This window comes from Protopterus annectens, chromosome 13.part0 (assembly GCF_019279795.1).
Source record: "Protopterus annectens isolate FY-2018-M chromosome 13.part0, PAN1.0, whole genome shotgun sequence".
In the NCBI taxonomy this organism is placed as follows: Eukaryota; Metazoa; Chordata; order Ceratodontiformes; family Protopteridae; genus Protopterus; species Protopterus annectens.
Genome location: NC_056747.1, coordinates 935,712,270 through 935,728,374, shown reverse-complemented (window position 1 = coordinate 935,728,374; position 16,105 = coordinate 935,712,270). Strand labels below are relative to the sequence as shown.

Genomic DNA, 16,105 nt, shown 5'->3' with positions numbered 1-16,105 from the left:
AAAAACAAGACAGTGCTTTCATCTCTAAAGATGCCACCAGGACTGAGACTTCATCAGACTATGTAAAATTTAAACTGACCAAATTTAAATATTAAGGCAGAAAACAATTCTATTGGCTGATTATAAATCATGTATCCTATACCTGATACCCTCTCAGGTGCTTTGAATGACATTTAAAATTGAAAGACACATTAACTCTAAACCCCACTGTGGAGTTTTACATAACCTACCACTTGTTTTCTAAATACTCCAAATAATCACCTCTGCCTCCTTGTCTTTCTTGAACTTCTACAAAATCTAATTCACTAACAATAAAACTTTTAAAATCTTTATATACCATACTGTGTTTGTATAGAGCAGTTAAAAATGTTATGCATTCTTTATCGTTCCAGAAATGTTTGTCTGATTAAGCACAGAAGGCTGCTGTTGCTGCCTATCATATACCTCCTGTGTAATGCACTTCAACAATCCTCATCAACTTACAGTCAACACAACTCACAAAATATAAGCAATCCTACAACAAGGTTGCATAGCTTGCCACCAGCTTTCCTAGCAGAACCCACCACTGTGTAGCTCTCCTATGGCTAAGCTGGGTCGCCTGCCCTAACCTCCACAAACTCAACCAAATAGAAACAGAACAAAAAATCCTCCATGAGTCACAAATCTGTCCCTCCCTCAGCAGTCTTCTACACTAGTATATGTCTTCTCATACACTCCGTTCATCTGAAAAATGCCTGGTAAATGTGACTCCCTCATACAACTCTCATGGGGGCTGACTATATGCTTGCCAAATGACAAAAGTGAAACTATCTCTGTTTCCCTCCCCCAAATGAATGTAACAAAAAGCTTCAAACAGAATGCAAAATCCTTCCTTCATGACACATGGTAATGCCACTTCTCTGAACTACCTGACTAGTTCCTCTGTCTCCTTCCACCCCTCCCCACACAGCAGAATACCTCCCAACAACTACAGAACTTCTAAAATACAAAAGAAAATGTCACCAAAAAACAGGCTACAGCTCAGATGGAAAAAAGTGAGGATGCATTGTACGATAAATCACCACTGAGCACTTTATTAAAAAAAAAAATAGCGAAACAGAATATGCTTTCTTTGTTTAAGATGTCACTAGGGCTGACACTTCAACAGACTGTGTAAAGTTCAAAATAATTAAACTTTAAATACCAAATCAGAGAAAAAAATTATTGGCTGATTATAAATCACATGCCCTTTACCTGATACACCCGCAGTTGCTTTAAATTACTTTAAAAATTAACAGAAGCATTCATTCCAAAACCCACTGTGGAGTTTAATATAACCTACCACTTGTATTCTTAATGCTCCATATAATTACATCTACTTCTTTCTCTTTCTTGAACCTCTGCAAAATCTAATACAGTAAAAATATAAACGTTTTAAAATCCTTGCGTACAGTACTGTTTTATAGAAAAAGCATTTAAAAAGTCTTTATTGCTCTATTGTGTTTAACAGTTCTTTCCCTTAATGTTCGCACTGTATTCCCTATGTAAAATCTAGTGCATGCTATGCAGGTAGAAAATTATACAACATAATGAGCACTTCATGTAAAACCCCCTGGGGAACACATTTTATAAATTTTCACACAAAAAAAATTAGGTCCATTGTTAATGTATCTACAAACAGAATAATAGTAGCAGTTAAAAATAATACCTTTCCCAGGGTTAATATTACCCCTTTACTTTTGTTTCCTAACATGTTTTTAATATTAACCCCCCTCTTATTGATGAAGTTTGGTCTTTCACTTAAAATTTTGAAAACTTCCTCACTTGTTTGAAACAATCTCCAGTTAAAAGTAAGACTCATGGCCTATTTCCACTTGTGTGTGTCATTGTGTTCACTTCTAACTTGTGAATACACTACAATTTTGTTTATTAATTCTTCAGGATATAAAGCCGCAGTGGTGCAGCGGTAGCATTGTCAACTCAGAGCAAGAGGTTCTCCCATTCGATTCTCGGCTGGAGCACCTTCTGTGTGGAGTCTGCATGTCCTCCCTGCGGTCGAGTGGCATTCAAAAGACATGCGTGAATGGGCATGCCTTCGTTGAAGGTTGGGCATCAAGCTGGCGCCTTGGCACCATAAAAATCGACTGCCAATCATTAGCAGACCGGAGGTCCGCTGTGGCGACCCCTAACCGGGAAAAAAAGAAAAACAATTCTTCAGGATATGCCTTCTCCATAAATCTATCTGTAACTGTGTTTATAATTCCAAAACTTAATTAACCACTCTGATTAAACTTTTTAACTCTCATAAACCTAGATTTAATCACTCCCACTTTGTGATGTTTAGGATGCATACCCTGATAGTGCAACAAGGAGATGCTTGTTGAGTTTTTATAACTAATTTCAGTGGACAATTGACTGTTGTTTTTATGTACTTTTATAACTAAAAATAATCGAGGAATCACTTATGCTGCTGGAAAATTCTAAAAACTCTGCTCATCTATTCAAATTTGCTAAAAACATTCAACTCATTCATATTACCCCTTGTGACACCCGTGCCCTGGCCCAGCAATCAAGGAGCCTCAATCCTCACCACCAACACCAGAGAGGGTGTCTCATATATGAGGAAAGGATAACAAATACACACAGTAAAGTGCAATTTCCCTTAAGAGCACACATTGCCTATGTTACATTAAAAAATGATACGCTAGTAATATTGCAATAAGGAATGGAGCAAACTGATAATAGGTTCATAGTTACTTGGTAACTCAGAGGAGGACATTACAAGACTGCAGCATTCACTGTCTTTAAAGTACAACACAGTACAGTATCAGTGATCCATCTGCATACGTTGGGAGTAGAACCCACAACCTTCTGCATCAAAAGCACGCATGCTACCTGTTGTGCTACTAACAATGCAAGCAGACTTGGCATAAGCAGCACTAAACTTCTCTTCCCCCGAAGTTCTCAGCTCCTTGTAAAATCCTCACTTAACTTCTTGAATCACAAGTGGTGGTATGGGTAGAGAATTCAGGCTCTTGTTTCTTGTACCAAAGGTGCAGGGTTTGAGCCTGAGTAACAATAACCGCCAGTTATACCTAACTGGGGCATTTTCAGTCACACACGCACACACACACACACACACACACACACACACACACACACACACACACACACACACACACACACACACACCACAACCCCACACACACACACACACACCACAACCCCACACACACACACACGCACAGACGCACACACACACACACACACACACACACACACACCACAATCCACCCACACACACACACACATACACCACACACACACACACACACACACAATCCCCACACACCACAATCCCCCACACACACCACAACCCCCACACCACAATTCCCCACACACCACAATCCCCCACACACACACACACACACCACAATCCCCTAGCCAGCATATGTCAAGCACAATCCCCTAGCCAGCAGAGCAGCATATATAAATAAAATCCCCCCAGCCAGCAGCATATATCAAATACAATCCCCCCAGCCAGCACCATATATTATATACAACCCCTCAGCCAGCAGAGCAGCATATATCAAACACAATCCCCCAGCCAGCAGCATATATCAAACACAATCCCCAGCCAAAAGCATATAACATATACAATCCCCATAGCCAGCAGCATATATCAAATATAATCCGCCCAGCCAGCAGCATCTATCAACTACAATCCCCTCAGCCAGTAGCATATATCAAACAAAATCCCCCTAGCCAACAGTGCGGCATATATCAAATACAATCCCAGCCAGCAGCATATACCAAATACAATCCCCAGCCAGCAGCATATATCAAACACAATCCGCCCAGCCAGCAGCATATATCATATACAATCCCCCGAGCCAGCAGCATATACCATGTACAATCCCCCAAGCCAGCAGTATATATCAAACACAATCCCAGCCAGCAGCATTGCAAATACAATCCCCCAGCCAGCAGCATATATCAAACACAATCCCCACAGCCAGCAGCATATATCAAATACAATCCCCCAGCCAGCAGCATATATCAAATACAATCCCCCAGCCAGCAGCATATATCAAACACAATCCCCCAGCCAGCAGCATATATCAAATACAATCCAACCAGCCAGCAGAGCAGCATATATCAAATAGAATTCCCCCAGCCAGCAGCATATATCAAATAGAATACCCCTAGCCAGCAGAGCAGAATATATCAAATTCAATCCCCCCAGCCAGCAGCACATATCAAAGAAAATCCCCCCAGCCAGCAGAGCAGCATATATCAAACACAATCCCCCCAGCCAGCAGAGCAGCATATAGCAAACACAAACCCCCCAGCCAGCAGCATACATCAAATACAATCCCCCCAGCCAGCAGTATTAATAACATCTCCGAAGCAGTAGCATACATCTCCTTACCTGAAAAAGAGCTGTACGGGAAACATACTTTCCTTCATGGGCAACAGAAGTTTTAATTTCATGCCTCGAACTGTGTTTGGTTTAAATGCCACCACCCACCATAGAGGTTTTTTTTGCTACCACAGGGGCTCTAGCTCAATGATCTGGCATACTTGGTTTTCTGTTAGGTTTTAAAACAAGATATAGTCCCTGCAAATCTGTTGAAATTACTTATCGTACTGCTGTGAACTAAAATACTGAACCAGTACTCATATGTGGGAGACTTTACTAGTCTGTGATATTGTTGCACTGCCAACAGTATAGTATTTTACTCAAGAATTGTGACAAGCTACCTTTATATTTAAATAACAGTGGTTGCGATATTTTTGTGTTTTTATTGCATCACTAGTCTGTTTGGAATTGTGACATCCTAACTGAGTTTGTATTAACAGCGTTTGTGAAATGTCAGAGAGTTCATTGGCTAGCTTCTTTTCTGTATGTGAATGCTTGAATTGTCTAAACAATAACTGAAGGTTCATATAAGTATTATTGAACTGCAAGCTTTTCTGAATGTTCTAGGCTTGAATTGTTATTAAAATAATTAATTGATGTATTTTGGTAATGCTGTTGGTTTAGGGAATACTTCTCTCCTAATTTGTTTTAGGTACCTTCTTCTGGTAAGTTGCATGTAGCCACCAGCGTCCCGTGCTAACAGCTTTTTTAATTGGATACATTTTGATTCCAGCAGTTTAAAATGACAATGTCTAGTGTTATATGATGAAATACTAGAGATCTGCCATTATACTTGTCTGTTCTCATAACTACTGGCATATATTATTGCTACTATCTGATATTTATTGTATTTTGGCATAGTCTGTTTAAAATTCTATGGCTGTAATCAGGTTTATCGTCTAGAGTTTGAGGGCAAATATTATAACACATTCAAACACAAGCACGCATACACAAGCATACACACACACACACACACACACACACACACACACACACACACACACACACACACACACACACACACACACGGAGCCTTCATAGCCAAGTAAAACAGAGCCTTCACAGCTAAGTAAAAGGAAGCACTTCTCACCAAAGTAAAACGGGAGCCTTCATAGCTAATATCCAGGTAAAACGGAGCACTTCTTCCCTAAGTAAAATGCGAGCCTTCATAGCTAATAGCTAAGTAAAATGGATCACTTCTTACCATGGGTGAATTTTCCATGCACTTTTGTTTAAATTCATGTTAGTGTGCGTTACACGCATGGGTCCTCCTTAAAGAAAACTTAATGGTCTTGCAGCTGTAAAAGTTGGGGGGGGGTGCTCCCTCCCCCTTACTCTATGGTTCCGGTGATTATGTGCCTCAGGCCTTGCAATGTAGGGTCTGAGAGCTGAGCCTGTCTCAATTCTCTCCTTGTAACCCTTCCCACCTCCCCTTCCACAAGAAGTCTGGCATCCTCTGACAGTGGTGCCTCACTGTCAGCCTGGGTACTACTACTCACCTCTACCTTTGCAGTCACTCAGTCCAAGGGAACATCAGTACCCACAAGCAGCTGTGGCTCACCTTCAGTCTCACTGCTACAGAGTAGCTCCCTCCCTGAAGTAACCACCTCACCAGTCCTGGCTGCAAGTATGCAGTCTGTCTGGGTTTCTCCCAGGCAACCAGACCCACATGCTTGTCTCTTAGCTTCACTGTGTGTAACTGTGTATCACCAGTCCTGGCTGCAAGTATGCAGTCTGTCTGGGTCTCTCCCTGACTACCAGACCTACATACTTGTCTCTTAGCCTCACTGCGTGTAACTGGATAAGCACATGGTACTGCCTCATCCAAATCCTTCCCTCTCAGGACATCTGCAGAATGGTAGTTTAGTACCCCTGTTGTCTCAAGACAACCTACTATTGGCATTTTGTATTTCCCACTTACTGGCTCCCTCACCTTTGGTTCCCCACCTTGCCTCTGTGGACACCTGTATGCAAAGTTCTAAGGGCTTGTTCCCTCACCAAAAGGTCTGCCAGCCCTTCAAAAGTGGTGACCTGACATCCACTCACCCACCTATGGAAATAAGTGCTCAATTCAGCAACACATTCACACACACTTTCATCTGCCTTCTGTCTATGTTCATGAAACTTTTTCCTATACATTTCAGGTGTTAGCTTAAACAGTTACAGCAGTATAATCAAAACATGCAATAACAGACATTTTAGTTAATGCAATTACAGCTTTACCATGGAGTAAGGGGGTTAGGAACCATACCCAGAGCCCTTGGTCAACTTCATACTGTTTATAAACCCTCTCAAACATGTGAATGAAACTATCAAAATTATCCCACTCTTTAAACTGTGGAAGAAATTTACTGACCTTTTGTGCTTCTGGGATCCAGTTACTCCCTTCCCCATTACCTCCATGACTCTGGCAAAGAGTCAGCATCTCCTTCTCATGCTGCGTCTGTTGCTCTTGTTCCTCATCTTGCAGACATAACAGTTTCTCATTCTCTTCAGCCTGCAAATATCACAGTCTCTCATTCACTTCTAATTCCACATGCCTGGCCTCCAACTCAAGTCTCCTTAGCTCCAGCTGGATTTTTAAGTCCATTGCAGAAAGGTTAAGCTGTCCATTCTCCAAGGGAGTTATATTTCCACTGCCAGTTTGATTGTCCTCCTGGTTGCTATTTTCTGATGCAGCTGTAGCCAAGGCTGCAATCAGGTCTGCCTTAGTCAGGTTTCCATGCACTAGTAAACCACAAACGACCAGCATAAAGCGATGGTAGAACCAGATACAAATCCTTTATTGTCGATAATACATATCAGGAATTATTAAACCAGACCGGTTTCGACCTCACAGCCTTTATCAATGGTAAACAGATGAATAAAGCAATGAACTTGAACTAGTTACATTTATAGTCCTCCGTGCTATACGACAAAGCATTGGTATAGCCCAACCTAGTGGTTAGGATGTATGAACACATTGAAAATCAAAATAATTCAAAACAAGAGTGTAAAGTAATATGTGGTCAGTACCTCTATTTAGAGATAATGAAAAATTATTCTAATACTAATTAACCACTGTATATATTGAAAAATTAAGCCCCAATATTGCCTAATGGTAATTAGAAAGGACATAAGTGGACAATAAAGTCCCATACTAATATAAATGAAATAATAATAATAACATCTCAGCGCTTAGGTAGAAATTGAGTAATACTAGTCAAAAAGGCTACACTATTATTCAGTTATGAATACTGGAAAAACAAAATGCCTATAAAGCTATAAGAAAACAACATAGGTTCATAGGTTGGTACTAGGCTATCAGCCCTAGAGCCTATACAAGCCTAGCCATAACAATTCCCTGGCTATTTCTTCCCACATTATTTACTTTCCTGGACCCCTGTCTAGCAGGGCGACTGACGTGATCCCTGGGGGGAATTTCCTTTCTCCCATCCAATCGTCAAGGTTCCTCTTGAAGAGGTCCAAAGAGGCACTCTGCTTGACATGTATGGGCAATCTATTCCAGAGTCTGGGGAGTCTCTGGGTCAGGAACCTATCCCTCCAGCATGTTTTGTTTATTGTGATGACAAGGTTTAGATCCCTGGAGCGTGTAGCTCTGAGGGATTGGGATTTCTTTAAGCGTAGCATGTCCAACAGCTCTGGGTTTGACATGGCCTTGTATGTTAAGCAGAGATCGCCTCTGAGTAGACGATATGCGACAGAGTATAGCTGGAGTTTTTTAAGGCGGTCAGCGTAGGGCATCTGCTTTAGGCCTGTGATTCTTTTAGTGAGGTATTTCTGAGGCCTTTCCAGTTGTTGCAGATGCTTTGAGAGGTACATACCAAATGAGGCGTTGTATTCTATAATGGGTCTAATGAGGGATGAGTACATATACTTATATACTATATATATCAAGAAACATGTCAATGAATATGAAAATATTGTTATAAGTGGTCATTCAAACCAGGTGGAAAAAGTGCCCCAAGATTGATAATCCAATATTGTTCCTTTTTATTTAGAATTGAGTGCCAACCTTGCTGATGACTACGATCACCCACAATTTTATCAATAACCATAAATTTGAATTGTGCATTTGAATGTTTAATGGTGTGTCTATAGAGGGCATTTGTGTCTCTTTTGTTCCTAATGTCACTCTTATGTTCAGTCATACGTGTTCGAAGGGATCTGGATGTTTGACCCACATAAAATGCCTGACACTGGCATGTGGCTAAATATATAACCCATGTTGTGCTACAACTGGCAAAAACCCTGGTCTGGTAAACCCGTTTAGTGTTGGCACTGCAAAATTCCTTCAGTGTATAAACCTGGGAACATGAGCTACAATGGTCACAGGGAAAAGTTCCTAAACGTTTATCTCCTATAAGGGTAGTTTGTTGGTAGATAGCTCCTCCCCCTTCCTTGTGTTTATAGTGGGAAAACATCCCCCCTAACGTTTTACCCCTTCTAAAAGACATATGGCATGTGGTTCCTAACAATGTTCTTAGTCCATCATGTGCCATCAATATATTCCAATTGGAGTTCAAAATATCCCTAATCTCCTGGTGATTCCTGCCATATGTAGTGACAAATCTTATTGTAGAGTCTTGATCTTTATTATCCAATTTCCTGTATTGTAGTAAAGTTTGTCTATCCAATGTGTTACTCCATTCACTGGCCTTAGAGATATCCCTAGTATTATATCCCTGATCTTTGAACATGCAACATAAGTCATTCCTAGCAGTTTGGAAATCCTCCACTGATGAACATATGCGTTTGATACGCATAAACTGTGTTTTGGTATATTGCGGATGGTGTGTGAAGGGTGCATGCTAGATGCGTGTAACAAAGTATTGTATTGAGGGTATTTACGGAATACTTTCGTACTCAAGGTATGATCCTCATTACGGTAAATAGTGACATCTAAAAAATTGATGGTGTTGTAATCATATGTAACCGTAAATTCAATACCCCATACATTGTCATTCAGATAATGGATAAATTCCTCTAGATATGTAGTATCTGCCTTCCACACCATCCAACAATCGTCTAAATAACATCTCCAGATGTCCATTTCAACAATATAAATGTTATGTGATGGGTCATAGACCATGCACTCCTCAAAATAGGCCATGAACAGGTCAGCGTAAATGGGAGCAAAGGAAGCTCCCATTGCTGTACCTTGTAACTGCAAAAAACACTCACCATGGAAATAGAAAACATTCTTGGTTAGCACATGTTCTGCCATGCAGATCAGTAATATGTTAAAACCTGGTGGGTACATTTCAAACTTTTCCAACCGATATTGTAGTGATTGCAGCCCAGCCCAATGTGGAATACTGGTATATAAAGATTTCATGTCTAGTGTACAAATAAGCCAATCCTGTTCAAGTTGGGTATCCGCTATGATTTGAAGGAAGTGTGTCGTATCCTTTAGTCTAGCCCTTACTGATGACAATAATGGTTTAAGATAATGTGTAATAAAAGTGGAAAGTGGTTCGGTTAATGAACCAATACCCAAAACTATAGGCCTACCAGGTGGTTTAGTAATGGATTTATGTATTTTTGGCAAAAGATATAAGATCTGTTTTTGTGGATCCTTAACAGTCAGATGTTTAACTGTATTAGTTGTTATAATGCCTTGTTCCTCTGCCATTTGCAAAAAGGAATCAATTTCTTTTTATATACCAATGTGGGGTCTATATACATCTGCATATAACACTTACGATCCGCCAAATGTCTTTTGCCATCATTAAGATAATCCCCAGTATTCATAACAACCACAGCACCCCCCTTATCTGCAGGTAAAATAGCGATGTCTCGGTTGTGCCTCAATTCCTCCATAGCAGTTTTTTGCATGAGAGAAATATTTTGGCCTAGAATGCTTGACTCCTGATGGTGAAAATGTAGAGCCTTAATAACTGACTGCTGAAATATTGAGACAAATTTGTTCATGGGTGGTTGGAAATCCGATTTCAAAAATCTAAACTCTGTTGACCTTTGAGAGATGTTACCTGAAAAGAATAATTTAAGATTCAAATTGCAACAAAATGATAAAACATCATTTACTATACTATAGCAGTCATGAATTAATACATTTCTCTAAGATTTTGAGAGGTGTGATAGAATAGCTATGGGTCATTGACCTGCTGTAATAGAGCTGGTCACTGTTCTAGTTAGCTTATTCGTTTGCTTCCTGCAGACCCCCCCCCAGTTTAAACTCACCTGCTGCCACTGACTCAAACTTCAAAATACACAAATTCTACCATAAGAAGTCATCATTAAATGTCATCCCTGTTTTACAGTACCAGGTATTATCTGTATTACAAAATTTGCCCCTACATATTTCTTGTTTATCGATTGCTTTATACATATCTATACATACATATTTATCCCGGTAATGTTCACTGTAAAGGAATGTAATACATGTGTATTACTGTAATTCTGTTTACACTTAAAAAGAAAATAAACAACTGCACACACAAAAAAATATGTATTCACACCACAAAAACATAAACACACACACACAACTGAAATCAATTAAAAATGTCATTACTGGTAAAATGGACCCAGATGTTATATCTAGGCTAAATAAGTTTAAACTAAGTAAAACATAATAAAATGAATATTTTTAAAAATAATCCTTAATGTACTACTTAAATAATACCATAAACCCACATGATACTATTGAAAAAGTTAAAACATGCATCAAAACTAAAGAAGAAATCAAGAAATGCTTGTTTCAGCTCTTTTTATACATTTAATCCTTTGTACAAGTTGTAGACATCCACTTGTTTTCTTTTTTATTGTTGAGGTTACGTCTGCTTAAATTTCTGCTGCTCTTTCAAGATTTATTTAATTTTATCTTTTTTATTTACTTTTCAATGCACTGACATTCTCAATATGCTCATTTGTTTACTGGAATTGTCTCTCTGGGCATTAGTTTTCCATTTTCAGAGGAGGTCTGTGGGGAAAAGTTCATAACACAAATATATGTACAAAACGTAGAAAAAGCAGATAAGAAAAATTACAATGAATTTAAGGAATTTAATAGAATGAGTGCAAATAGAACACATAGTAGAACATGATTTTAAGAAAGACAACAAAATATATCACTAGATTTACAAACATGTAAGCCATGAATACAAGCTAATATATGAGAACACAAGTGCGGTGGTGGTGCTGCGGTAGCGTTGTCGCCTCACAGTAAGACGTTGTCCTGTTCGATTCTCAGCTAAAGCGTCTTCTGTGTGGAGACATGCGTGAATGGGTGTACCTTCGTTGAAGGTTGTGCGTCAGGGCTGGCAACTCGGCACGTAAAAATCTTCTGCCAATCATTAGCGGACCGGAGTTCCGCTGTGGCGACCCCTAATTGGGAAAAGCCGAAAGACACAACAACATATGAGAACACAAGTGGTTCAAAGCAAAGAAAAGATAAAACCATATGCAAAAGCAAGCTTTTAAAAAGTGAGATTTGAGGAAAAAAGTATTTATGTAAAGTGTTGGTGAAGTGATAGTTATACAGCAATGTGCAGGAGGAATGAGGTAAGATGAAAGGTTTGAGAGGTAGCACCAGGGGAATAGGTCAAGTTGCAAGCATCAAAAGTGGTTGGATCATGTACTGGATGTGGTAGAGGTTGAAATAGGTAATTAGTAGATAAACTGAGTGAGAAGAAGTTTGGAGAAGGCTGAGTATGAGGATGTAGGAATATTGTTGTGAGGTTGTAAGGAGATGGCTAGAAAGTGAGATACAGAATGGACTGAATGTGAAAGGGGATAAAAGTGGGGGAATCAAGGTAGAGAGCTAAGAGATGGTGAAGGGGAATAGCAGGGTGTAATAAAAATAATAGGGGCTGCAAGGAGAAGAGTAGGACGTGGTAAGGAAAGGGAAATGTAAAGTAAATTGCTAGGGAGAAAACATGTTAGAGACAGAGGCTGCAGACACTATATCAGTATAATGCCCTTAGAAAAAGTAAAAGCATAGTTACAAATGCACTGTGAGGATGGATAGGAATTTTTATTTAGCCAGGAGCTGAGCAGGAGCACAGCCATGCGTTCATTAGGTTTTGTTTTGAGACTTGAAAGATTTTACCTGAGGTTTTTGTTTAAGGGCAAGAGGGTTCTGTTACAGATTTTATAGATACAGGAAGAGTAGAGAGAGTCACCAGAAGAATCATTTGATTAAGTTATTAGAAATACTTCTTTTTGTATCAGCTGCGTGGAAGAGCCCTGTTTGGTGAGTACTGTTGAAGGATGTGTGTTAGGCCAGAACATGTTTCAGGTTTGTGAATAAGGTTATATGCATTACATAGTTATGACAGAATCAGGGAGTGAGACAGTTCTAAGCACTATAGCTGCTTTAGTGCTGCACAATAGTGAGATTTGTTTGTCATGGTAGCAGCAAATTGAGTTACTTTGTGGTACCATTACCCAAGGAGATTGGTCTGGGTTGCCTGGAAATTAATGAAAATGGAGCTGCATAAATAAGAGTTGGAAGGAGGAAATTTGAAGCAATGCATTTTCTAACATTGTCTCCTAGGTAAGGTTTTATCCAGCAGAGTTTGCCAAATTTTTGAGATTTTTTTTATTATATCTTTTACATGGTGGTCACATTTCAAGTTGTCATCAATTATTACACCTTGTAGCTGTATGTAGGCTATTAATTCAGTTTTTATGCTGCTTTTGGAGGTTAGAGTGAAGAAGGATTTGAGGGTACTGAGTGTCTGTGGCTGCTGAGTCAACTGACCCTAGAGAATAATATGCCTTTATATCTTTTAAGGCCAAGTCAAAGCACACAGGCAAGTCACAACAACAAATAGGTACCTTTTGGGAAATATAAAGGACCCAAAACAGGTAAGTGCTATATTCCTGTTTTCTTGAGACCTGGCATGAGTAAGGACTGAGTCAAGCAATCTTCAGGGAAGTTAAGATATCCCTGAAACCACAATAGGAAGGGGAGCCATTGATTGGAACTTAACTAAACATGTGTATTAAGGATTAGCTTTAAAAATCCCCTGTGAAGAATTTCTACAAGGATAGATTGTAGTTGCTAAAGGTATTATTAATAACTATATTTTAGTTTACCTTTTCCCCATTATATCCATAAGGAAGCATTTTTTTCTGTTGCCCAATGTAAATAAAATGATTATGCATTTTGAAAAAGTTATCTCATGAACTGGTTTATTACATTCCATGATATTAAGTGCTACATCTGTGGAGAATGTAGGCAGTAAAAGCAGTTTTACAGAAATTAATTTTGTATAAAGTGTTCTGCTTGGGTTTCCTTTCCCCACCAGGAAAAAAAAAAAAAAGCTACGTGTTGTAAGATGCCCTAGAATCATGTACATAGACATAAAGACACACACACACACACACACACACACACACACACACACACACACATATATATATATATATATATATATATATATATATATATAGAGAGAGAGAGAGAGATACACACACACACACACACACACACACACACACACACACACACACACACACACACATATATATATATATATATATATATATATATATATATATATATATATGGGTCCCCTTCACATGATCGACTTTTGATAAAGTCGACTTTCATATGGTCGAGACCATATGATCGACTTTTGAAAAGCCATCCATGGGGAACCACTATCTCTGTACAGTGCAGAATGGGAAAATTTCCCTCTTCTGCACTGTAATGCGATCTCAGAGTTGGTATATTTAAGTTACAGGGGGTGTGGGGGGACTTGCCCCCGTGGTAACAGTTTTAAGGTAAGTGTTTGTTGTGTTTTATGTGTTTATTTTACATGGTCGGCTTTCCAAAAGTCAGTCATATGGTCTCGGCCATATGAAAGTCGACTTTGTGAAAAGTCATGGGTTCACTTAAGAATCCTGAAATGCTGAAATCTCAAATTTCAGTATTTTGAAATTCTGTAGCCGAAAGCTTTAAATTGTGAAATACCAGAAGCACAAAATTCAAAATCCCGAAGGTCAGAGCTTCTGGTGCTGTGGTGTGTGAATGAATAGGTGTAAGTTCAGGTAAGTATGTATGAGTGTGTAGGGTACGGGCTTTAATGTATGTTAGTGTATGTTTTGGCTGTGGTGTGTGTGTGTGCAAGGGGCTGTGAAATGTATTGGTGTGAGTTACCTTTGTGTGTGTAATTGTGTGATCTTGGAGTTAGTATATATAAGTAGGGGGGTGGGGGTCACAGCCCCCCATATGGGTGGTACAGGGGCTTGCCCTGCTTGTCTGTAGTGTAGCATTGTATGTTCGATTGTGGGGGGAGATTGTGTGTATGTGTATGTGTGTGGTGTATTTGTAGTGTAGGTTCGCAATTTTAAATTTTATAGTTATGGCCTTTCGGGATTTAAAGCTTTCGGGCATAGAATTTCGAAAAACTGAAATTCTGGATTTCAGTTTTTCGAGATTCTCAAGTGAATATATATATATATATATATATATATATATATATATATATATATATATATATATATATATATATATATATATATAAATAATTGATATAGAGGCATACAGGTCAACTTAATATCATGAAATCTATAGCTGGCCAACATCTGTTTATTGGACAAAATTTGGTTGAGTAAATAGTGTCCATATTATAACCTTGAAGATACACAATCACAAATACCCATTGACTGACACATAATTGTCGAACGTCCTCTTCACTGAATGTCCACATCATTGATTTCTTTCCAAGGGAAAGAAATCGGTAGTCCAACAACCCCCGACACAATATAACAAACACTATTAAGTGTGGGCCTTCACCCCCCCCCAACTAAATATACTAACTCTGAGATCACACTACAGTGGGGAAAAGGGCAGATTTAAAATAACGGGCAACCAATTTCTTTCCCTTGGAAAGAAATCAACGATGTGACTGTTCACTCAAGTGGACATTCGACACGTATGTGTCGATTAAAAGGTGCTCATGATTTTGCACCCTCGATTGTTTAATATACACCCAAGTAAACAGATGGTCAATAGGTGAGCGAGATCATATACAATTTGATGGGCAGGGGGCTTGCCCCATACAAAGTGATATCTGTGGTAGCGCCTATGTCCCTTATGGACAAGGCAATCTGTAAAGTACACAAGGCATAGGCACAAATCCATGCCATCCTCTTACCTCTAGGGGCCATATATTGGGTAAATTCATTTATATTGGTTAGGCTTGTAAGGGCTCTTAAGCCGTTAGTCAAGTAATCTCCTATGAACCTAGAAAATTGGTATAATTTTTTCACATCCAGAAATTAAATCTGTATTTAAAGGTTATAGGTACTAACTGCTTAACAACCACAAAAGTAAATGCTTTCTCCAAAAGTAGTGTTAACGTAAATTTGTACTGTGTTACCTGAAAAGCTTTATGTAGTAAACTTATTAGCACCTAGTCACAGAGGGATTCCACACCTTCTGACACTAACAGTAGAATGTAGTTTTGCAACTTGCTTGTAAAAAAGTATACCTCTTGAGAACTGTAAAAGTCACAAAGAAATTTTACACACAAATTTATGCACATAGACATAGACATACACACATAGATAGATATAGATATGTATGGGACAACTTAATATTGTCAAATCTATAGCTGGTCAACATTTATTTAGTCAACAAAACTTGGTTGAGTAAACAGATGGTTGACAGGCAGAGTCTATATTAGATAATCGAACTTTCAAAAGTTCGACCGTCATATGTTAGACACC

At 39.0% G+C, this 16,105-nt stretch overlaps 1 protein-coding gene across 1 annotated transcript in view; it reads left to right on the top strand.

The window, feature by feature from the left end:
* Positions 1-16,105, top strand: part of LOC122787991 (homologous-pairing protein 2 homolog) — a 121,148-nt gene that overhangs the window by 58,090 nt on the left and 46,953 nt on the right. The gene's annotated exons all lie outside the window — the stretch shown is intronic.